This window comes from Odocoileus virginianus, chromosome 3 (genome assembly GCF_023699985.2).
Source record: "Odocoileus virginianus isolate 20LAN1187 ecotype Illinois chromosome 3, Ovbor_1.2, whole genome shotgun sequence".
Lineage (NCBI taxonomy): Eukaryota > Metazoa > Chordata > Mammalia > Artiodactyla > Cervidae > Odocoileus > Odocoileus virginianus.
This window is the reverse complement of record NC_069676.1, coordinates 57,084,438-57,108,485: the sequence shown is the minus strand read 5'-3', so window position 1 is coordinate 57,108,485 and position 24,048 is coordinate 57,084,438. Positions and strand designations below refer to the sequence as shown.

Sequence of the window (24,048 nt, the reverse complement as noted above, 5' to 3'; positions counted from 1 at the left end):
ACCCCCAGTACCTCAGACTCTGACTATATTTGGCAGTAGGTCTTTAAAGAAATAATTTCTATTAAATGAGACCTGTGGGTGGGCCCTAATCCAACAGGACTGGTGTCCTTGTCTGAAGAGATTGAGACACTGACACGCACAGTGAAGACACAGGGAGAACACGGCTGTCTACAAGACAGAGAGGCCTCGGAGGACGCCAGCCCTGCTGACTGACACATTGCTCTTAGACTTTCAGACTGTAGAACTATGATAAAATAACATTCTATTGTTTAAGCCACCCAGTCTGCAGCACGTTGTTACGAATGTCCTAGAGAACTAATACAGGCTGTTAGGCTGCCATCACCTCCCCTCCCCTCCTTTCACATTCCCAGGAAGAGGCAGGACACAGTCAAGGGTCTCACACTTTATTATAGTCACAGTACACAGGAGGGACTGCTGGGGTCTCCCTGAAGGCTTGTTTTACCATCTGCCGCAGGGGAAGCCACAGGAGACAGCTCCACCAGCCAGACCAGGCCAAATGGGAGAGAGGGGGGCAAGGGCAGGTGACGGGTATAAACACAGACTTGATTTGACTCAGCCTTACAACTTATTAGCTGTGTGATCTTAAACAAGTCTCTTAACGTCTCTGTGCCTTGGCTGCCTCGTCTGTGAAGTGGAATAAGTGATAGAACCTATCTCACAGAGTTGTTGTGAGGATTGAATGGGACAATGCTTATGAAAATGTTTAACACAATGCCTGGTAAGTTGCAAATACTCAGTAAGTGGAAGATATTATTATCATTTGGAGCAAATCAGATTTCTTCATGGTCAGGCCAGCTCCAATGTCTGAGGAGGAGAGAGATGGGAATCTGATACTTTATAAATTGCCTGCAGCATGGCCTGTTAAGAGAGACAGCCTGATACATAAGTGGGAGCCACCTGGTCCCTGGGAACATGGCTACTAGACCCCAAAGTAAGGATCCTGGGGTCATGGCACCTCTTGTCACTACAGACTCCATAAAAAGCACTGGGAAGATTTTTTGAAAAGTTCTAGTGTTACACCTGGACCACATCAGGTCTCTGGCATTCAGCCAGCATTTTCTACACCTATTCAGATGTCTTCCTTTTATTTTTTATTTTTGTAGTTTTTACTTTTGGCTGAGTCACTGAACTCGGAACAGATCCTCGCTCTGCCTAATGCTATCTGGGTGACCAGGGGCTCGTCACTTCACCATCTCACTGACCTTCAGGAGTTTTGAGGACAAAGCCGGGTAATGTGAGTTACATTAAACTGTAAGTGATGGAGACTTCATTGGTAATGAAATGATGGATGGGTCTTAAGCTGGTTCAAAAGGAGTGTGTGTGTGTGTGTGTGTGTGTGTGTGTGTGTGTGTGGACAACCCAGTGTTCCTGGGTTCTCCAGGGTTGTGGCAGGCGTCACCACAAGAGGGCAGTCTGAGCTTTTTTGTCTTTACCTTAATGAAAAATTATAAAATTTTTCTGTGGTACTCCAAATCGAACTAAAACTTACAAATTTTTAGTTTACGTTAACTGATCTAGTGAACTTTTAAAATAAATTCACATATATTTATTTGTTTATCACTAACGTGGATTTGATATTGTGACCCCACCCCCACCACTGCTTGGGATGCTGGGAACTGGGATGGGGGTTGGGGGAGGTGGAAAGAGACACAAGCTTTATGGCGTCCTGGTTCAACCACTGCTCAGCTGAGTGTCTGGACAAATTTCCCAAGAGTAGGACAGAGGTGAAGTTCCCATTCCAGCCTCACAGGATGTTGCGAAATGGACAAAATGGAAAGAAAAGCAGTTTAAAGGTCAAGAACACAGTCCTCAAGTCCTCTTACCTCCAGCGCATGGCCTTCCACGTGGCCTCATGATGTGCTTGAGCCCAAGTCCCGCGGGGGCAACTTGGGGTGGGAAGGAGGCGAATCCAGCTGTTAAACCATGACCTCAAGAACAGTATTTCCAGGAATCCCCATCTTAGCATCTAAGGGATTCCTGGGAAAACTGGACCGTGAGGACAAGGTGAGAGAGTGGCCTTCAGCACCAAGGCCCTGCCATATCCCTAAGGACCAGCTGGAGTTTTCTTCTGCATCCAGCCCCTTCTGCAGAAGCCAGCGCGGCCACCATGTCTGGCGGGATGTGGATGATTGCTTCACGGGAGGGGGTAGTGACTGGAACTTCAGTGGCCCTGGAAAGTACCTTCCTGTAGTCAGAGGCCATGTTGTCGACCAGAAATCATCTGGTAACACCCCATCCCCCTCTTCAGTTGCCATGGATTGTGTGTATTCCTGAGTCTCCAGCCATCGGGAGGGTTCTACTTGAAACTACCTGGACAGTTCTGGTTCCCAGTCTCTGTTTGGCACCTTCCTTGCTGGTGACCTCCAGTAACTCACTTAACCTCAGTCTTCCCCAATTATAAAATGGGATGGTATAGGACCTACTTGAAAGGTGAGATAAATACAATGGTGAGGGGTGGGAAGAAGAGGAAGGAAGTCTATAGGATTATTGGAAAATGTCTCAGTCTGTCTTTGCTAAAAGTGACCCAGGATGTAAGGACAAGACTAGAATAGGATTTATTATGTTCTCCTCCTGCTCCCCCAATCCCAGGTTCCCAAGTCACACGCAGTGGGTAAAAACATGAATCTAAAGGCAAACAGATTAGGTTCCAAGCCCAGCTCAATATAATTTGTGTGTGACCTTGGGCAAGTTGCTTACCTGAGCCTCGGTTTTCTCATCTGGAAAATGGGTCAATAAAATCCACCTCCCAAGCTTGTAGGGAGGTTAAATAAAATTGTGCTTAGCCCAGTGGTTTTCCTCTGCTATTTCTGAGTAGCCTGAAGCCCCTGAGAGGGATCAGATATTTGGGAGATACCTGGATTAGTTTAGGCCACACCTCAAAGAGTAAAGAGCTGGACTCAGAGCCCAGGACTTTGTCTTTAGTCTGAAAGAGTTTTTAGGAATTAACCAGTTCACAAATGATGAAATGTTTCAGCTTTTTTTTTTTTAGTGTTTCAGCTTTGAATCAATAGTAGCTCTCTAGGACTTAGCATTAAGGAGGATTCTGAAGCCACATCTGAATGCTTTAAGAAAGGGTGCCTTGACTGATTCAGCTGTGTCTCCCAGGGGCTCAGGAGAAAGCAGAGTCAGGGTACTGCGTAATGGCTACCACCGAATGCTCCAAAACCTCGTATCACAGATGAACAAACTGCAGTGCACAGAGGAATCAGGACTTGCCCAGAATCATGAAGCAGATAGTGGCACAGATAGGACTCAAGTCCAATACTTCCTCAGCAGACAGTCTGGAGAATGGAAACACTCCCGTCCTTCCTGGTGCCTGCAGGCACCATACCACTTACCACTTCTGGCGACGGCTGCAGAACAACTTCTCCCTTCCCGAGCTACAGTGCTTCATCTCAGACTCCCAACTGACCAGAGATGCAGCACTGCACCTCAGGCTGGGAGACAGGACGCCATGCCGCTCTGCACCAGGGGTCCATGGCAGGGAGTCCACCCTCGGCAGGAGAAGGGGCATTAGAGGGGCCTCGGCTCCTCCCTCCAGCTCCTGCCCCGGAGGCTGCTGCAGCTACACCGGGTGTGCTTCCTGTCCTCCGCCTGGCATGTGAGCCCTCTGGGACCAAGCTTCACCCTTCCTTTTCTTTTTAAACAGTTTTGTTGAGATATAATCCTCCTATTCAAATTACACAATGAAATGGTTCTTTAGTTCAGTCACAGAATGGTGAGTTGGGCTTCCCGGATGGGAAGCTCAGTGGGAAGGAATCTGCCTGCAGTGCAGGAGATGCAGGAGATGAGGGTTTCATCCCTGGGTCGGGAAGATCCACTGGAGGAAGAAATGGCAACCCACTCCAGTATTCTTGCCTGGAAAATTCCATGGATGGAAGAGAGCCTGGCAGGCTACAGTCCATGGGCTCACAAAGAATCGGACACGACCGAGCAAGAATGCAACAACACAGAGTGGCAGAAGCATTGCCACAATCAATTTTAGAACATTTCATCATTCCAGAAGAACCCTTTACCGCCCCATCACCCCTCATCCTGGGTGATGTTCTACCTTTTTGACCCCATACCTCACCTTTATGCTTGGTGTATCCCAGCCAAATGGCACATTCATGGTACTTTATATCATCAAACATTTGCTTCAGCCTCCTACCTGGCTTCCCTTGCTCCTGCTCCTACCGACTTTCCACGCATCCTTCCCAGTCATCCTCTCAGGATGATTTCTCAAAATGCAAATGTGCCCATATTTCTCCTGGGCTTAAAATGGTGAAAGGTCTCCCTCTGGCTAAATTCTAAAACCTTCACAAAAGGCTATAGGCCTGCCCTATCTGGCCCAGCTGGGATGTTCCTCTTGGGCCCTTGCCCCCTTTTTCCACTCCTCCAGGGAGTCCTGTGCCCACCACTTTGGGGCTCCTAGGAACCATGTTACTCCCCCTCACTCCCCTGCCCGTCTCCTCTTGGTGGGGTGAGTCTCTACTTAAATGGCCACTTTTTCTGTAAAGCCGTCTCTGACTTTCAGACATCAGAACTCCCTGGTCCACAGCCTCACACATCCTTTGCCCTCTTTCTTTTTTATTTATTTATTCCTCTTTCTTTTTTTAAAAATTTATTTATTTGACCGCATTAGATCTTAGTTTCGGCACGTGGAGTCTTCGTGTGGTACATGGTCTCGCTAGTTGTGGCATGAGAGCTCAGCTGTTTGGTGGAATATGGGATCTTAGTTCCCTGAGCAGGGATTGAACCTGAGTCCCCTGCTTTGCAGGGCAGCTTCTTCACTACTGAACCACCAAGGAAGTCGTCTCTGCCCTCTTTCTCATCCTTTATTGCATTTGTGATGGTTGATGCTTAATATGTGTTGTCCAAGTGACTGAATCATGTTCTTCAGCCAAATTCTCTCCAGTGTCAGAGCTCTTTGCCTCTGGGTCTGACTGGGGTAGATCTCCAGTTCCCTGAGGATAGCACCCATGTTTGTTCGTGGTGGGGATCCCTTGTGGAGGCTTTTGTACATGGTGAAGGACCCCAGGGAGTGCTGCTGGTAGATGACTGAATGGCCATGTAGATCATTCGTTTTCCTCTTAAGACCTGGCTTAGGTGGGAACCTCTGAGTGAGCAGATAGAGCCCTGTACCCCCTTCTGCTGTCCTGCCAAGATCTCAGGGCAGCCCTCCTGCACTGCTTATACCATTGTGATGGCCTTGATGCTGGATGACATGTACTTTCAGGGATGTCTGGAGGGCGGAGGGGGCTGGCAGCCTTTTCTCAGGGCTGGGAGAGAGCAGGAAAACACTCATATCCTTCAAAAATTAGCCTCCCTGGTGGCTCAGAGGGTAAAGTGTCTGCCCGCAATGTGGGAGACCTGGGTTTCATCCCTGGGTTGGGAAGATCCCCTGGAGAAGGAAATGGCAACCCACTCTAGTGCTCTTGCCTGGAAAATTCCATGGATTGAGGAGCCTGGTAGGCTACAGTCCATGGGGTCTCAAAGAGTCAGACACGACTGAGCAACTTCACTTTCACTTCCACTTTCTTATGCCTGGGACAGAAATCTGACATCAGGCCCCAAACAGCAGAGTATTTTTCTTTGGTCTGCCACTTGGGGCAGGTCAGCCCCTCTATGAGGTATTCCCACCCAAGGAACTGCCTTTCTCAATAATGAGTAGGAACTTCTTACAAACTGCATTTGGCTGGGGAGTGATTCCAACAACAGGACCCAGCCTGGGGGGTCCCGGACAGCCCACAGCCTGTCTACTCCACTCTCAGACTGCTCCCACTCGCTCTGCAAGAGGAGACGCCTAGCCTAACCAACGTGGAGGTTTAAGTAAGAAGCCAGGGAGGGTCGTGCCCCAGAAATGAGCCTTTGCTGCTGGGAGGCCAGCTGATAGGCCAGCCCCCTGCATTCCTCGGTGCGGGACTCTTTCCAAAGCTCTTTCACCTGACCACTTTTGGCTTCTCGCAATTTTGCTGCATATGTGGCCAGAGCACTGACTTTGGAAAACACAGTGACCCAGGCTGTTCCCTGTCAGTTTGCTTTCAGTCCTCCTTCTGTTTTCCCGGGGTGGGGGAAAGAGCTTCAGTTTGGTGCTATCCTATCTCTGACACTTTTCAGGCTCCTGTTTATCTCCCTCAAGTCCAGCGCCTTGCAAGCCATAGCTCGAGGGGAAAGAGTAAGAGCACTGCTGCATATTTACTGTCTCTTATCTTTATTATCTCCTAATTATGGACAGAGTTTAGTTTCCTATTTATATTTAGGTATTAAAAAAGACAGCTTTAATTTAAAATCTTATGATTGTTTGCAGATATGGCAAAACTTAAAAAGGGGGCATCTGAAAAAAAAAGGGGGGTGGCATCTGAGTGCCTGCCGTTTGAAAAACCACCCCACCACGCTTAATCTGCAAAACAGCTGTGCGGTGGTCAGGGGAGCCTTATCACTGCACATGGCGAGCCAGGAAGGGGAGGAGACGGTTCCAGGGTCACAGCCCTGCTTGTACTAGGGGAATTGGCGGCTATTTCCAGCACACCCCGTTGGGCTCAGAGTATTGCCGCAAAGATAGCAGCTCTCCTGGGTGTAGAGACAGGAAATGGATGGGAGGCAGTCCCACGCTCCTGTGGGAAACTCTGACGCAGGGCCAGAGGTTGAGGCCTTTGACCAGGGGAAGGTATTTGCTTCCGTATCCTCTGTGGCTATAGGCTGCCTGGTTCTGTTCCTTTGTCTCCAGAAAGACCATAGTGACGCTGATGATAAAAAGAACGGTCATGTTTTGAATGTTTTCATTGTGCTAATCCCTGTGCATCCCAAAGTTCCGTGAGAAGGGGATTTTCTAAGGGCACAGAGCTAGGAGCCCAGCTTGGGTTCCTATCAGAACGGCCACCTCAGGATCATGACTTTCAACCTCCGTGCTGAACATCTCCTCCCCTGACCACTATACCAGTCTGTCAGGGTTGAGGACAGGGTCTAACCATTTCATCCATCCATTTAGCAAACCAAATGTGTCTTCTATGTGCCGAGGGTACAGGCCTGCATCTGATATGGTCCTTACCCTGGAGGAGCGCAGTCAGGCCGAGATGGAAGGATAAATGCCCGTGGCGAGTTGAATAGGGGACAGACCCAAGTGGCCTAAGAGAGAGCCCAGAGAAGACTGCTGAGGGCTTAGGTTCCTCCTCCCTGGGGGAGCTAGGAGGGCTTCTTGGAGAAGAAGGTGGTGCAGCTGGACTGGGAGGAGGGCAGAGGTGCAGGAAAGGTGTCATTCTGCTGGCTTTCTGGCTCCAGGAAATCCTCCCTTGAGTTTTGCATCCTTGCTGGGAGGCAGACAGAGCTGTCCTTGACCCCATTTCTCTTTCAAATGAGGTCTCACTGAGAAGGGGGTCTATAGCTCTCCCGTTCCACTTACCCAACAAGAGGCCCCTCCTTGCTCTGGGTCCCCAGTCAGGAGATGGGTCCCACTAGGGAGACTCAAGTGGTGTGATCCCTTCTCACAAGCATGTCTTACTATCTCCCTGTTTCCCATTCCATCAAAAGAGTCAGTCGAACAGGTGGCCTCACAATCTTACCTGGCAGAATCTTACCTGGTGCTGGCTGTCCACATCCTCCTACTCCCGGAGGATGGACTGTTTCTCCTTCCCTGTTCCCCACTGTCTTCAGGAAATGTCGCTTGGCCCCGGGGGGCAGCCTGTGTCTTCTGTTGGGAAGCTCTGGGGAGGCTGGGAAGGAGAAAATAAACAGTGGCTGTCTGGATTTTCTCGCCAGGCCTGAGCGAGGAGACCTTCCTGGCTCCTTCCCTTATATGGCCAGGCTGCTCTGGGCTGGGAGCCTGCTGCAAGCGCCCCCACCCCCCGCTGTCTTTGCGGGCGGGGGGCCACTGCTGGTCACCTGGGACTCTGGTGCTGTAGAGGCTGGGCAGGGCTCAAGGAAGAGGGCAGGACCCAGGACATGTCCCTGTGGACCCTGCACAAACTGGCCAGCTATTGTGGCTGTGGGCTGCTTAGGGTGAAGCAGGTCAGGGGCAGGGGGAAGGGATCCACCTGGTTATGACTTAACCCCTAGTGTGACCCTGGCCGAGCCCTTGCACTCTCCAGACCCCTGTTTCTCCCTGTGTTGAATAAGCATAAGGAAAATAAGAATTAGTCCTCACAGTCAGTCTCACAAAGTGGGAGTTTTTGTATTTTCCATCTTACAGGTGGGCAAACAGGCTTCAAAAGACTAAGACCACAGCCATCCAGTTAAAAGGAGAGCAAAGCAGGATTTGAACTTGGGGATGTTTGACTTCAGGATCTGTGTTCTGAATGGGCTGATTGCTAAGGCTCCTCTTGGTGATAATTTCAACTGCTCACACATGCCATATGGAAAGGGGATTCTGCTGGAGCTGCTCCCCAGGAATATCAGGGGGCTCCCAGTGCCTAGTGATCTGGGCGAAAGGTGACTGTTCCATTAAGCCATGCGGGTAGATGCTGCAAGTTATTCCCCAGCACCCCAAATAGGGCCTGGTGCAGACTCAGGGCTCAGGACAGGAGGGCTATGGGATCACTGAATGAATGAAGCTCAGTAGTCATGTCTGTATTATGGGCACAATGTCCTAACTCCCTGACACATTCTGAGGATCAAATAAAACAATGGATGAGAAAGCACAGAGATGCCACTTTTATGATGGAGTTGTCTCAGTTCACAGATTTCGTCTTCCCTCTGAAGTGCCTGGGTCTCAGCCCCAGGGCATTGCTTCCTAAGTGACCAGTTCCTGCTCAGTCCAGCTGTGGGACCAAGAGTTGAGGGGTAGATCTGCTCGGGGTCTGGGCTCTGGCAGCAGTGACCGGGTGACCGTGGGAGAGGTTGCTGGAGGGGAGGGAGGCAAGGGAGGTGGGGCTGGTTTGCTGGAAACTGTTCAGAAATGAGCCTCACATAAGCACGAACATCCTGTGTGCTCTTGAGCTAGCCCTGGAACCTCCCTCAGCCCATCCATCATCATGGCATTCTTTGGGACCCAGGCCCCCTTCCCGGGGCCGGGGGGTGGGGTGAGGGGACTGAGGAGGCCGACCTGTCAGCTTGGCCGAAAGACCGCAGCTGGCTGCTCTGCAGGCCTGCTCAGTGTCGGAGCCGACAGCGTGGGGGAGGAGGCGCCTGCAGCCCTCCTAATCCAATTTGTTTGGACCCAGTCTCCGAGGTTCATTTGCTAGTGAATGAGGGCCAGGTGTGTGTGCTGTGCTGGGGCGCACGTTTGCACACACGTGTGTGGTGTGCGGAGGTAAACAGGTGTGCTGTGTTATATAAGCCAGGCCTGGGGCACCCTGTCTTTGGCTTCTCAGCTCCTTCTCGGAGTCTTGCCTCCCATGTTCACTTCCAAATCTTCCTCTTTTTTCATCTTAGTGAGATCTTGTGCCAGAAACCCCCTGGGCACTTGGGACAGAATGGCTCTGAGTGGTAGTCCCTTCGCCACCCTGGGCTTCAGTTTCTCCACCTGTCTTATGGAGCTGGTCCCTAACCGTGCCCGCTTCACGAACAACTGTAAGCGTGGGAAGAACATGATGGACGGTGAACACAACCGCTTGGGTTTCTAGAGCTTCACCATGTTCCAAGCACTGTGAGTCCGCGCAAACACCTGACCCTCCCAAAGCCCTGAGAGTGCTTCTGTTCTCAGAGGCTGACAATCTGACAGCCCCACATCTACCTTCTTTCAGAATCCGACCCCATTCACTCCTTTCCAGGGAAGATGACCACCATCCTCCACAGCGCCCTCAAGTCCTTCGGTTTTGGTAGCATGCAGGCTCTGTGTCTGTTTGTTTGTAGGGAGCATGGGATGGGGGTGGATTCTTGGCTTCTGGTGGGTTTTCCCTTCCTTGGTTCCCTTTCTTTTCACCTACGACCCCAACCCAACAGCCCTGACTTGTCCTCAGCCCGTCAATCAACAGGGCCTTCCTTGTTAACACTTCCCATTCTGAGGCCTGTGTTCATGGTCATTCTGAGGATAGGATGGGGAGTTTATTGCCGGCGGGGTGTGGAGGGGAGGTTGTGGGTGCCAGTGGGCGGGGAGGGGTGGCACTCACAGTTCTGTGTCCAGGGAACCCGCCTCCTGCCCTCCTCAGGTCCTCAGGAGGCCCTTCTCTGGGGTGTTTGCTGTGTCAGCGTGAGGGTTGAAAAGGGGTAGCTCCCACCAGCCAGTGCCCTTGCCTGAAAGGAACAAGGATGCCCCCCCATCAGAGAATGTTGGGTTGCCTGTGGGTCCTGACCAGGCTGCTGGGCTCCGAGGGACTGAGGATGAGCCTGGGCTGCTGCTGGGTCCTTAGAAGTCTTAGGCTGAGTCTGCTGGGATTTTTCAGGCCTCGAGGCATCTGTCCTTCTGCCCCTAGGCTGCCATTATCTCTGCAATGCTTACCCGGTTTTCAAAGGGGGTCTTCTGAGGAACTCTAGGCTCCAAGAGCAAGAGGGGCTGCCTACCCTTTCCAGCGCACCATCGGCAGAAGTGTGGGTTTGGAAGGAAGTTTCCCAGAGGGCCCGGTGACCAATGGCCCCACCTCTAGACTCATCCAGGGATAAGGAGCCATTTAGGGGTAGATTGAAATTTGTCATTAACACAGTAGCCAAGACTGAAGGGACAGCCCTGGGGCCACTTGTGACCATTTCCAGCTGCACAAGGCTTGCAGCCTGCAGAATGCTCCCTCCTATAGTTTCGGAAATGCTCAAAACCCCTGCCAGAGATAGGAGTGACTTCCTTGCTTACTGAGGCTCCAAGAGGCTCTTCAGTGTACTCAGGTCAACGCCTGGTGAGTATCAGAGGCCAGCTTGACCCCTGGGCTATTCACAGTCAACCCAGCTGTCCCCTGAGCTTGGGCCACAGTCAGCTGGATGACCACAAGACAGAGCTCACGTCGTCATAGATGTTGCAAAAGGCCCTGTGTCCTCTCTTGGTCTTGCTCATTTCCAAGAAGTCCGAGGGGCTGGGAATAGGCCACATCTGTAAGCCAGATGGCACTACCCTGGGAGACGGCAGAGGTCGGGGCCCCATGTGAGGACACCCCCACCACCCCACGCCAGTTTTCTCTAGAGGGGCTTCTTTACCCACAGCTCCCCTTCCTCGGCTCCCTCACCCAGGTACATGTCCTCTGACTTGTGCTCTCCTTGGGTTTCAGGGCCCTAGGGTTTCCGGCACATGTTTGGGGAGAATTGAGAAGACGCTAGCCCTGGAGCCTGGCAGACCTCTGAATTCTCACCCGCAGCACTTTCTAGCTGTGTACTCTCGAGCTGCTGGCTTTGCCTTTCTGGACCTTGGCTTGTTTGTGAAGGTCAAATGAGGTGGATGTCAAGTGCAAGCACGGTTGCTGGCACATTGTAAGCCCACAGTGAGCAGCGGCAGCTTCATTATGAGCCCACAGTGAGACACAGGCACAGGAGCGAGAGAAGCAGGAAGGATGAGGGCAAAGGTCCAGCGTGGCATCTAGAGAAGATGTGGAAGCTGGGGTGGGAGCTGCCATGTAGGGCCCCTTCCCGAGTCCCCTCCACTGTGCGGCTTCTCTGGGCCTGTGTTCCCACAGCGCCCTCCCACCCCCTTGACAGCCCAGCTGAGTTCACCAGCCTCACACGCTCCCCACTTCCTCCCCAGGGAAGGTCGCTGCCGGGGACTTTTGAGCAAGGCCTGGGAATGCAGTCTGAGGCTGACACAAGACGATGCAGGAGAAAGGGAAGAGAGGGAAAGAAAGGAGCCCAGCCCCAAGGCCTACAATCCCAAACAAACCCAGCCTTGAGTAGCTCGGGCTCTGGGAGGCTGGGGGGAGAGACCAGGGTCCCCGAGACTCACCCTGACTTTCCAGTGTAACAGATGGGAGAAGAGTGACAGTGGTGACAGCCACACCCACCTAGGCCACACTGGAACGTGCCGTAATCTTAGCAAGGCCAATGCATGTTACAGCTGACACTGGGTGTCTTCGATGTGCTCCACACTTGCTGAGGGCTTTATTTCACACAGGTTTTTCTCATCCTCACCATCACTTATGAGTTAGGTACCACTCTTGTCCCGTTTTGTAGATGAGGAAACAGGCTTTCACGAGTTACAGCAGTCCCTTGAGGTCACATAGTTAATAGGTGTCAGGATCAGGGTTGCCACCTAGCTTGTGTTTTTCAAGCTGCCCTGTAAGACCAGACTATTCATGGAGACAGCCTGAGTCAGTGAGTCAGTGTCTTAGGACATTCTGTCAAATGTGTGTTACAGAAAGGGGGCTGTGAGCAGAGAGCACATTTTCAGTGTAAGTGAAGGCTCCGTCAGCCCTGGCAATGTGTGTCTCCGGAAACAGGGGACTTCCCACAGCATTTCTCCCTTGTATGCGGTCTATTTGAAGAAAATCCCATGATTAAGGAGTTAGTTCTTCTTTCTCTCCTGTCCACTTTGCAAAGAACTAAGGCCTCCAGGATTCCAGTTTGCTGGGCCAGGTGATATTTTCTGGATAATACAAAAGTTGGTTTTTTCTGGAAGGTTTTGGAAGGGAAGAGCAGTAGGTTATGTACCGGGTCTCCTGTAGGCATGTTGTGTGATTGTAGACAAGTGCCTTCCCCTCTCTGGGCTTCACTATGATGTAGGGAAAGGACTGGATTCTGTGGCATCCAGAGTCCCCCTGGGGTCACAAAAAGGGAGATGGTTTGGTTCCGCTCCCGCCCCCACCATGAAGGAATGCATAGATCTCCTTGGGGTGAGAGGCACAGGGCTGCAAGGGGAGAGGCTGGAGTTCCCCTTGTCCCCATCTCACCCTCACTGCTCAGCCCAAGGTGGGCCCCAGGGACCTGGACCTCAGGATTTTCTGCACTAGGACATGAAGGCTCAGAGCATTAGCGCTGGAGACGTCCTAGTCGTGTTCCCATTGTTCAGATGAGGAAACTGAGGTGTGGGGAGGAGAAGCAACAAGCTCAAAGTGATGCAACCCATCAGAGGCCCAGCTGGGACTGACCCCTTCCACTCACTGAAGAATCCTAATCGGCCAGATCTTAACAAAGGGGCCCTGGAGGGAGGCGGGAGAGAGGAGGGCCTTTATGTTCCTTTGGCTTTGAAGATGGAATAATCATGACTTCCTTTCCTAAATATCTTTTGGCCCTTTCTAGAACCAGATGGCGGATGTTTGGAATTTATGTTGTAAATAGTGTTTAAGAAGGGTGTGGGGGTGCAGATGTGTTACTTTCTCCAACCACCAAAAACAAGATCTGCGGGAGGGATGAGGGGGAGGGGGAGCTGACTGAGAGGAGATCTGGGGAGAAGGGAGAAGTGAGGGGGAAGGAAGAGAGGACGAGAGGGAGAGAAAAAAGGAAGCGAGATTGATGGAGTGAGAGTGAGAGCAAGACAGAGAGAGACAGAGGAGGAGGGAGGGAAGAGACAGCAACGGGCGAAAAGGGAGGAATTCAGAGGGCAGGTGGGCAAGGGAGATGGGAGAGGGCTCCCCGGGTGCAGGCTCAGACAGGCTCCATCTTGAGTTCAGGAGCAAACCCTAGAGTTTTCTAAAAATAGTTCCGCCTTTCCCCCAGTGGGGCTGGCAGTGGGGACCAAGAGAGGCACGCTTGCCCTTTTATGGTAAGAAAAATCCAGATCCTCCAAGGGAGCTGGGCTGGAGCCTGTAGATCTGGATGAAACCCAGCCCTGGGGTCTGGGGTGGGACCGGGCTGGATGGAGGTTGTGACCTGGTGGGGTTTCCTGGCCTGGGTAGCCCCACTCTCTGTGAGGAAAGGGCTGAGGAGGCCACCCTGAGGTCCTGGTGTACAAGGGCTCCTAGAGACATCTGTTCCGCCCCATCTCGCCATTGGATGGAAGAAGAAACCAAGTCTCAGAGAGGGGTGGAGAGTGTGGGCTCCCTGTGTGGGGGGTGTGAAGTGTCAAGTGAAGCAATGCCTAGGTCCACATGAGATTGGCTTATGTGCCTATCATCCTGGAAGTCAGTGTGGTCAGTGAAAGCACTGGTCTGAGTGTCAGGAGACCTAAGGTCCACTGCCACGTGACTTGCTGTGTGACTTTGCTCAGTCTGCGGAAGCTTTCTGGTCTCAGATCTCTCACTGGACTGATCATAATAGCCTTCCCAGTTTTTTGCCTCTCTAGGAATTCCATGGCTGGAAAGCAAAGCTAGGGCATGGAGGATGCTGCTCCCAGCAGAGTGGGATCTGCAGGTAACTGTTTTTTTCTTCTGTGCCTCGCCTACTTCCTGTACCAAAGTAAAAGCTAAGATGGCCTGAGAGAGAGGGGAGGCCGTGCAGGAGACTAAGGCAGGTCTTGGATGAAATCTCAGATCATCCAAGCTGGTTGGGTCCAGACGCTCAGCAAGCACATTGAGGTCAGAGAAGACCCTATCTCAGGCCATATTCAAGGTCATGTGTTGAGTTGGGGCAGAGCCAGAAACAGAGCCTAGGGCTTGCCCTCCAGCCTTGGGCTGTCTCTTCTGTAGGAGGCCCCCACTCTGCAGCAGCTGACCACTCTGGGGACCATGTCAGGCCAGGGAAAGCACCCTCCTGGGCAGAGCTCCCAGGGCTGAAGCTATGATGCTATCCTCTGGCTACCTCCTGGAGACAGTTATGTCTTGACAGGGTACCCTCCTTTCCTTTGTCTCCCTCCTTGGTGGGGAGACCATACCATAGTCTCCATCTCTGGCTAGAAGGCAGGGAAGAGGCAAAGAAAGATGCATAGGGCTGGGTGGCCACTCTGGCAGTCTGACTTTAGGCAAGTTTCCTTCCATCATGGACCTCAAGTCCTGCATCTGTAACACGAGGAGATGGCTTTGATGCGCTTAAAGGTCCCTTTTAGCTCTAACAGGACTTAAATGCTATGGGTTTAGGAGTCAACACCAGGAGTGTTTACTAAGCATCTCCCAGGATCACTAGGGTGAATGAGATGGATTTAGTAGTACTCTGTAGCTTTACAGTCCCTTAAGGCCAGTCCCCAGTGTCCAAGGGTCTTGAAAGAACCAATCCTAATACCATCTGTCTCTTCTGAGAAACTTGGCTGACTCTCTGACCCCAGCTTGAACCCAGAGCTGAAGTAATTCTGGTCTTGAGTGTCCAGGAATGCCTGCTGGTCTCATTATCCCCTTGATTTTCCCCTCCCTGTTGCCCTCTCCCACGTGAAGTCCACCTCCCCAGGCTCATCTGGGTCCCTTCCCTCTCTGCCCTGCACCCCCATCTCTCCATACTGGTCTTCCTGTGATTCTGCCCAAAGAGGATGCTTGCTTTCCTCTCCCAGCCTCCTGTGACAGCCTCCCTCCCCTCCAGTAAGGGGAAAGGAAAGAAAAGGGGACAAAAATAAAGCATTTTGTTCTAAATTGGAATCTTCCCTGTGACCCTCCTGGAATTTCCATGCAGTCTCTGTGGGGCGTGTGAACAGGGCCCCCAGGGATGCTGGCCCCCTCTGCCTCATTCCTGCTGGGCAGATTGTTCCCTGGGGACCCAGTCTCACAAGCAGGCTCCAGGTCTCTCTGGTTAGGCCTGGTGCTCTCTGAAAAGGGCAGAAGGCAGCAGAGGGGTGGAAGGAAGTGGGAGGAAGGGTGGGGGGGCTGTCTCTGGAGGCCCCTGTGTGAAGTCAGGGCAGAGCTGATGTCATGCCCAGCTGGGAATCTGACATCCAGGCGGCAGGGGGGTGGGGTTCAGCCCCACAAGACTGTCCCAGGGCCGTTAGGGCTGTAATGTTGTCTCAGGCTGGTGGTGGGAAAGGCCATGAGGTCCAACCTCCTCTAATGCTGAGTTCTAGAGTGTCCCTGCTAAGCTCACATACCTCTCTGGTGATGGGAAGCTCACTGCTTCCCAATCACCTCATCTCTCTGTGGACAGACTGTCGATGACTTCTTCCTAATATCCTGCAGACACTTGCCTCTCTGGGGCTGCATGCCCTGTGTTTTCAGGCTGCAAAGAACAAATCCATGATCCCCAGAAAGCTCTTCAAATTTCAAAGATGATGACTGCAGCCCTTGGGCTTCCTAAACCCCCAGTCTCATATTTGACATCTCAGAGTCAAGAGTGCCCAAATTCCCAGGTCTCCCTCCTCCACTGGGGCTCTTGGCCTGATGGTATTTTGGGGGAGGGTACAAATCTCCCTCCCAGCAACACTTCTTCCATCTTCTGGAGCTTTGGTTTCTGGCGATCAAAGCCACTCCATGATCAGACCTTCGCTACTTAACCAGCCTCAAATCATACAGGGTCTTGACCCACTCTTGGTTCCAGCCAAGTGGACTTGTTTGCTGTTCTCCTGAAAATGTTTTTCCAGTCTTGCCTCCCCACCTTTGCAGGCAGAACTCCCCTGGGGTGCTGTCTTCTCTCACCTCTGTCTATCCAAAGTGTGCCCCTGCTACTCTGACCACCCCTACCCCAGATTTCTCCTCCCTGAGAGTCTGAGTGTCCACTGTCATAAGGGGTGACGGGAGCTGTCCTACTTCCATCTCAAATCACAGAGCGTCTCACCTTGCAGGGCCCAGAGGGATGGACTGACTTCTGTGTTGGCTGTAGAGCCAGGCCAGCGTCTTAACCTGTTTCCTTCCCTTTCTCCCCATCTTGTTCAGCTTATCTCATCGGATGCTCTCAGGCACAGTGGGGTTGTTGGGTCACATGCCTGAGGTTCGGCAGGCTCTGGGCAGACTGACCAGTGGCCTCGGAGCCCAGCAGCCCAGCCAGGATGGTGTCATGGCTACTATGGATGGCTTCCCAAGGCGGCAGCCTGCCTCTGAACACTTCAACCTGAGCTGTTTCCCTGAAGGAGGAGGAGGGTAGGGGCAGAAGTTAGTGGCAGCTGAGCAGTGTCCCTGCCAAGCTTGCAGTGTCCAGTGTGTTTTCCATTTCCCTCGGAGTGTGGCTTGGGTCAGAGGAAGACCTCAGAGGAGGGCACCTAGGCCTGTGGCTGGAATGTGCACTCTCGGGGATGTGCAGGAGAGAGGCCGCTTCTTCCTCAAATAACTGATGAGCTGTGCCAGTCAGGGGCAGCCCAGGACTGACCAGGCCCCGGGGGCACTCAGCCCACAGTAAGGTATGCTCACTGGTGAGAAGCATTGTCTGAAATTTTTGGCCCCTGAGCGGGCATGGGGATGAGAATGGGGGGCTCTGCTTTTATCTTACTGAGGCATCATGCTTCAAATGGCCCCCTTCCTAAATGCCAAGAGTATTCCTACTAGATGAGTACAACCAGAAGTAGCTTTTGCTCACAGACTAGTCAGGACAGTGCTAGGGTTTCTGTGCATGGGTTCTGGAGTCAGCCAGACCTGGGTTTGAACCCCAGCCGAGCCTTTTATAAAGCTGTGTGACTTTGGGCAAATGATTAAATCTCTCTGAGCCTCTGGGTTTCCAGAGGGATCATAGTATTTACTTCAGAGAGTGCTGGGTGGAGAGCTGGTCGCTTGGGAAGACTTGATATATAGTTATTGTTATTTTTGAAGGAGCAAGAGTAGATTATCCCCCCAGGTGGAGGGTGGAGTTGGGGCTTCATATGGCACCCCCTCCCTCCTAAAGAAACTGCCTTCTGTCATCACATTTGGACAGTTATTTATTTATTGAGTACTAACTATGTGCCAGTCACTGATCTAAGGACTTCATGAGTTGTAACTCATTTAGTCCAGATGATTCAATAACCTAATGAGGCTGGTACTCTTACCTTACCCAAGGTCACACAGCTGTTATGAGGCAGAACTGCGATTCAAACCCAGGCAGCCTGACTCCTCTCTGGCACCTTTAATGGCCAGCCTGCTGCATCTTGAACTGTGGTGTTGGAGAAGACTGAGAGTCCCTTGGACTGCAAGGAGATCCAACCAGTCCATCCTAAAGGAAATCAGTCCCAAATATTCATTGGAAGGACTGATGCTGAAGTTGAAACTCCAGTACTTTGGCCACCTGATGAGAAGAACTGACTCACTTGAAAAAACCCTGATGCTGGGAATGATTGAAGGCGGGAGGAGATGGAGATGACAGAGGATGAGATGGTTGGATGGCTTCATTGACTCAGTGGACATTAGTTTGAGCAACCTCCCGGAGTTCGTGATGGAGAGGGAAGCCTGGTGTGCTGCAGTCCATGGGGTCGCAAAGAGTCGTATACGACTGAGCAACTGAACTGAACTGAACTGCTGCATCTTGGCTCACTCTAGCAGCGCTCTGACCCGCCTGGTCCCCTTATCACCTGGGCATGGGGATTCATTCAGCCCACACTGGAAAGGTCCCTGGCTCCAGAGTCAGCCTCTGTTTTCTCATCTAAACCAAAAGGGGCCTGATGAGTGGGTGATCCTTGGGCCACGAGAGTGGGTGACTCATGCGGTGCATTCCTGTTTTGAATTGGAGAAAAGGTTTCTGGTGATGAAGTACTGTCGCCAACAAGCCTCTTTTGCAAGAGGGGAGGGGTCCGGTCTCTGTGGGGTTTCACCATGTGTGGTGAAGCCCCGTGGGGCCTGGGTTGTCTAGACAGGCCGTTAGGAGGTGGCAGACACCCTGGGCTCTTTCCCCACCCCAAATTCCTGCAGACTATGGCAGGCAATCTCCGATTGGCCCGAGGCCCCTGTGTACTGCTGGGCTGGGGGAGGGCCATGTGGGCTGTGCCCACCCCCACTCCAGGGCCTGCAGGCTACCCTGCAACTTGGTGCATGTAGGACGTTTCTAAATACCCATGTGGACAGTAGCGTTAAAGTATTTCTGTTTCTTCCTTCTTAATTATACAGATTCAATAAGAACAAAGTATATAACAAGAATTTCAGGTAATTTCAAGGCTTGTCAAGGAAGGGAATGCTCACGTACTGCTGGTGGAAACTGTGACATGGATTGGCCACTTTGGAAAATCATCTGGTGCTTTCCTGTGAAGTTGACAGGCATACACGCCAGAACCCAGCAATCCCTCTCTAAATATGAACCCCAGAGAAACTCTGGCTCCTGTGGCCCAGGAGACGTGGACAAAAATGGTCATAATAACCACAACTGGAAAAAGTCTTTATCATCCTTTGCACAACCCATGGCCCTGAGCCCCAGGGCCTGTTTAGTTGGGAAATTGCTATTGAGGCAGGACCCAGGCATAACCTGGAGATGAGGACCTCAGAGGCTGTCTCCCCCAATGCTCAGGGCTCACACAGGGAATCAGACATAGCCCCGCAGGTCAGGGGTGGCACCCGGACTGGAGCTTTGTATTCCTCAGGGCTGTGTGTGTGTCAGCTGTTCCCCGGCACAAGCCGGCCTGGGAAAGGGCTGACTTTGCCCAAAGAGCAGCCCTGTGGCTCCTAGTGACCAATGGCAAGCAGACCCTTTTCTGTCTTGGCAGTGGTGGAGCTAAAGGGAGAGTGATGGCCTTGGAACTAGAAGACTCGAGTTCAAACTCTGATGTGGTCACCAGCTTAGCCTTGGTCTCCTCGAGAAGTGGGATTCCTCATCCCTGCACTCAGAGGTGTCCTGGTGGGCAGACTACAAGCATGCATTTTGCAGAGTGGGTTCAAACCCCCTCCGCCACTTCTAGCTGTGTGACCTTGGGTAAGCTCCAGTGGTTTTTTTCCCCCTATGGATTAGGATGATGGAATGATGCTGATCCTGCCCCAGGGTAATCCTGGGAGGATTAAGTGATAATGCAAGAGGGGGAGATCCCCTGTACATAATCATGAGGTACTTTGGAGGGTCCCCAGGAAGTTATGGAGTGTGGTGTCCAAGGAGCAGGGCAGGAGGTAGGAGACCCCTGGGGACAAAGGGACAGGAGCAGCAGATACACATACTGTGTCCAGATTTAATAATTCACCAGTTGTGTGACCTTCTTCTAGCTACTTAACCTTTCTTTCTCAGTGTCCTCATCTGTGCAATGGGGATAATTGTTGTCCCTACCTTACAGGGTTGTTTGGAAGATGAAGTGAATTATTGTAATTTGTGTAAAGGCCTTCACCGTCATAATCACAGTAAAATTTTCCTATCTGCACCACTTTACTGGCAGAGGCTTGTTGTGCGTAGCTCTGCCATCAGCTCTCTGTGTGACCTAAAGCAGTACTTTCTTTTTCTGGGTTCAGGGACCTCGACTCCATACACCTGGGGTTTTCTGGAGAGGCTGGAGTGCAGCTTCCTGCCCCAGCCAGGATTCCCTGTCAGCTGATGAGTGTGCAGTGCTTCAGACACCACACTTTGGGACACATGACCCACACAATGCCCTATCATATATGCTGAAAATGGGACTTCACCTAGCCCTTTACACATCTCAAGCTGACCCCTCTTCTGTGCCTTGTAACCTCTGGCCTCTGAACTCACCCCTCCTGCCTCTTTCCAGACCCTGTTCTTTCTTCAGCAATTCAGGGTGCTCCCTGGCCGGTCCTCACTCTCACTTCTCTCTAAACATAGCTAAGGTCATCTTGCTTCACAGGAGGACTAGGGTCCAATTGTAATGAACATGAGCCCCATTTATTCTGCTTTTAGGCTTCCCTGATAATTCAGCAGGTAAAGAATTTGCCTGCAGTGGAGGAGACATGGGAGATGCAATTTCGATCCTTGGATTGGGGAGATCCCCTAAAGGAGGAAATGACAACCCACTCCAGTATTCTGGCCTGGAAAATCCCACGGACAGAGGAGCTTGCTCTTAGGTACATATGTCCCTCATGCCTTAGGACAGCCAAGTGAGGTCAGAACCGAGACCATAGCTGTTCTATAGAAGAGGAAGCTGAGGCTCAGAAATGGCAGGTGACTTGCCAAAGGTCATTTGTTCTGTAAGTAAAAACAAGCCAGAATTTGACCCAGGCAGTTGATTCCAGAGTCTGCTTTTGGACTGTTGTGGCCTTGGGTCTTGTGTAACCAACAGTGGGAGGTGAAAGTGCTGGGCAGGCTGACACTGGAGGACTGTGTCCATTCTTGGCCCTGGATGTGGCCAGAGCATATTCAGAAGAGCCGTGTCTTCCAGCCATGCCTCCCACGTTCTCCATCACAAGTCCTCTGCTTTCCTCTGAATCCCCTGGCTCCACCACCTCACTTCACTGAAACTCTCTGCTGTCCCCATCTCCCTCCAAGATCCTGAACCCTTAGTACACTGAATTTAGAGACCAGCGCCTTCCCCAGCAGAGGCTGCCTCGGGGCAGGCTCATCCTGAGGTCTCAGGGCTGTGGGCTGACCCCTGCCTTGGCCAAGCCTGCAGTCAGAGATGCTTCAGCTTTTTCCACCTCCTGAGGCTCAGCCTCCAAGCACATCCCTGGGCTCCGGGTGTCAGCTTGGACCCTAAGCCTGTTGTCAAATGGCAGACTCAGCTCAGGGCCTCCTGGGGAAATTTCCCAACACCAGCTGCCCTCTAGGCTCAAATGGGGCTCAAAAGCCATATCGTCAGAAGCACAGAGACTATGTTGTCTGATGGCCTCACAGTACAGATGGTAAACTGCAACCCAGAGAGGGTAGGGTGTCTGCCTGGGGCCACAGGACCAGGCAGTGAGAAGCAGAGCTGAGGTTGGGGCCTGCACCCCCATCCCCCAGCCACTGTGCCCTACCCACTGCTGCCTCTCCACCAACACCCTGGCCTTCCCGCCTCGCTGCCTGTCTGCTGGAACCTGAGCTGACATCACTTCTCCAACAGCTTTGTTTCTTGAAACCATTATTTGAAAACAATTTTACTTGCCAGGAGCCCCAGGCTCTTAGGGCTGAGAAATCAAACCTCATAGACAAGGAAGAAGCATTGTCTACAGCGAAGTCAGCAAGACAGAGCCCAGACCCGGTACGGTGGTGATGCTCAGGTGGTGGGACATCGACGCTGTCCCCTCCTTCTGCTCCCACCCCCTGCATTTAACCACAGCCACAAGGAGTCCCCAAAGCCAAGAGGATCACAGATCTGCACATCTGGTCAGGGCAAGATAGGTGCTTAGAGATCATCCAGTCCAGGCTCTGCACAGATGAGGAAACTGAGGCCCAGAGGGGGTTAGCAAGAGAGCAAGGATCAGAAGCCCACGCAGCATCCCCCAGGGTCTCCCAGGGGAGGAGGAACCACAGAGTCCCCCCCCCCACACAACTAGACTCACAGACCTGTCTGCCACTGGTTCTTACCTCTCTCGGGGTCCATGCAGGTGTGGCTCCTGTGGCCTGGAGATGTGGGCCAGCCCGTTTGGGGGATGGTTGGAGGTATCACTGCTTCTCAACTAACTTCACTGGGCCTCTGGCACCCCTCACTGCCACTGCCACAGGGGTACTTTTAAACAGCTGGCACTGGGCCCCCCTCCCCTTAGCCCCTTGCCCGCTGCTCCCTGGCCGCAAAGACCCCTCTGCCTTTTACCTTATATGAGCTGAAGAGGCGAGCCCGGTGTTGGGGCGAGGCGGGTGCTGAGTCCGCTCGGGGGCCCCCATTGGCCCAGGCGCCTGCCACGTGACTGCCTCGCCTTGACCTGCCCCCGGTGCCGAATGTTGCTTTTACCCCCTAAGGAAGGAGTGGTTGACAATTTTCATATTTCTTCTAAATTTGGAGATTTCAGACAATGCTGGGAGGCTTGGCTCCAGCTGCCAGAGGCCCATGTGGAAGTCATTAAGCTGGAGAAGGGGGGCTGGGGGGAAAGCGGGAGGCAGGGAGAGGAGGAGGAGGAAGGGGGTAGGGGCCGGAGTTCTGAGGGTTGCCAGTTGTCAGCCTGGGAACATGAGCAAACTCCCTGGGAGCAAGCTATGTGTGAGAATTTCCTCCCTCTCCCCCGGCCCCTGTGTCCCAGGACTGGAGTGGGAGTGCTGAGATTTTTTTCTGGGAATCTCTGGCAGGGAAGATAGCCGTCCTGGCTCCTGGGGTCCAGAGGGTGGTGGGAATGGCAGGGGGTGGGAGACCATGAGGAAGTAAATCCTCTCTCTAGAAAGTCGGGACCCTGGGAGGCCAATCCCACCATCGTGCAAAGAAGGCTGGCGCCCCAGAAGGGTAGGGCCTGCCCCGGTCACACGGGAGCCTGTGACCGGCAGGAGAGGGAGTCTGAGGACCCGCCTCCAGGGCTGCCCTTCCCCTGGAGTCCTAGTCCAGAGAGATGCCTGTCCTTCGCCCTTCCCCATTATGCTCTGGCCATCATGGCCTCATACGGCCCTTAACATTTTTCGTGCCTCAGTGGCTTGCAGTCCTCTCTGACAGAAGTTCTCTCTTCCTAATCTTCCCGTGGCTGCTCCTCCTCTGGCTTCTGGTCTCAGAAGTCACCTCCGGGAGAGGCCTTGTCTGGCCATAGTGTTGGTCTCCATCGCTGCCTCTGCTGGTGCCCTCCAGGGCTGTGCTGTTTTGTCTGTATCTGCTGAAGTAGTCGCTTGTTGTCTAGCTCTTCCCGGAGAGCACGGCTCCCCTGGGGAGGGTCTGAGTCCCCAGGCCTCCTGCAGTGCCTGCGAGGGATGGCCAGGAAGATGTCTGTGGAGCTCACAGCCATGGGCGCAGGAGCAGGATGTCTGTGGAGCTGAGGCCGGTGGAGGGCTCCTCCCAGTGGCCTTGTTGCTCAGAGCTTCCTTTCTGTGGTGAGGCTGGCTGGACCCCAGTCACCTTCACCGAGACTCTCATTCACAGTCCCCCAGACTCCTGGCCCACACAGGACTGCTGCCCCTCCCCTCCCCTTTCTTGGGGCAGGGTTACCTCCAGAATTCCCTCGGGCCGTCTTGCGTGGGGCAGCTAGGTGGCCCCAGGGATGTGGCATGCTGAACCCTACACCGTCCCTGGTCTTAAGAGGCTCCTGGTCTAGTAGGAAGGTCTTCACCCCGACTTTGTTCCTTCTGAGGAAAGAAATCTCTTCTCGGGAGCTTGTGTTTGTTCCTGCCTTTGCAGTTTCTTGGCTATGAGGTCTGGGTGCAGTTGTTCAGCTGCTGCTCCAAGCCTCTCTTTCCTCCTCCGTGAAATGGGGAACACAGGACCTACCTTTTGGGGTGGCCACGAAGGTCAGGTGGGGTGCAGTCCTGGGGGATGGGTCAAGTCTGGGGCCAGATTGTGCTCAGCACTGCCTCTGCTGCTTCCCACAGTGGGTGGGGATGGGAACTGTGTTTAACATCTGTGACCCCCACTTTCCTCCTCTGTAAAATGGAGCTAGAAGCAGCCCCCACCTCCCAGGATTGCTGTGAAGATGAAGCCAGACTGTGCTTATGAAGGGGTCAGTCCTGTGTGGCTCAGTAAATGCCAGATATTTACCCCAC

At 52.7% G+C, this 24,048-nt stretch overlaps 1 long non-coding RNA gene across 2 annotated transcripts; it reads right to left on the bottom strand.

Moving 5' to 3' along the window:
- Positions 1–390: 390 nt before the first annotated feature.
- Positions 391–22,159, bottom strand: LOC110143724 (uncharacterized). Of its 2 annotated transcripts, XR_002315670.2 has the most exons (3): positions 21,964–22,159; positions 10,047–10,170; positions 391–7,712 (listed from the first exon to the last, which is right to left on the bottom strand). It is a non-coding gene; the product is annotated as an uncharacterized lncRNA (long non-coding RNA). The 2 variants fall into 2 exon arrangements; XR_011486916.1 differs by lacking the exon at positions 10,047–10,170.
- Positions 22,160–24,048: the final 1,889 nt, after the last annotated feature.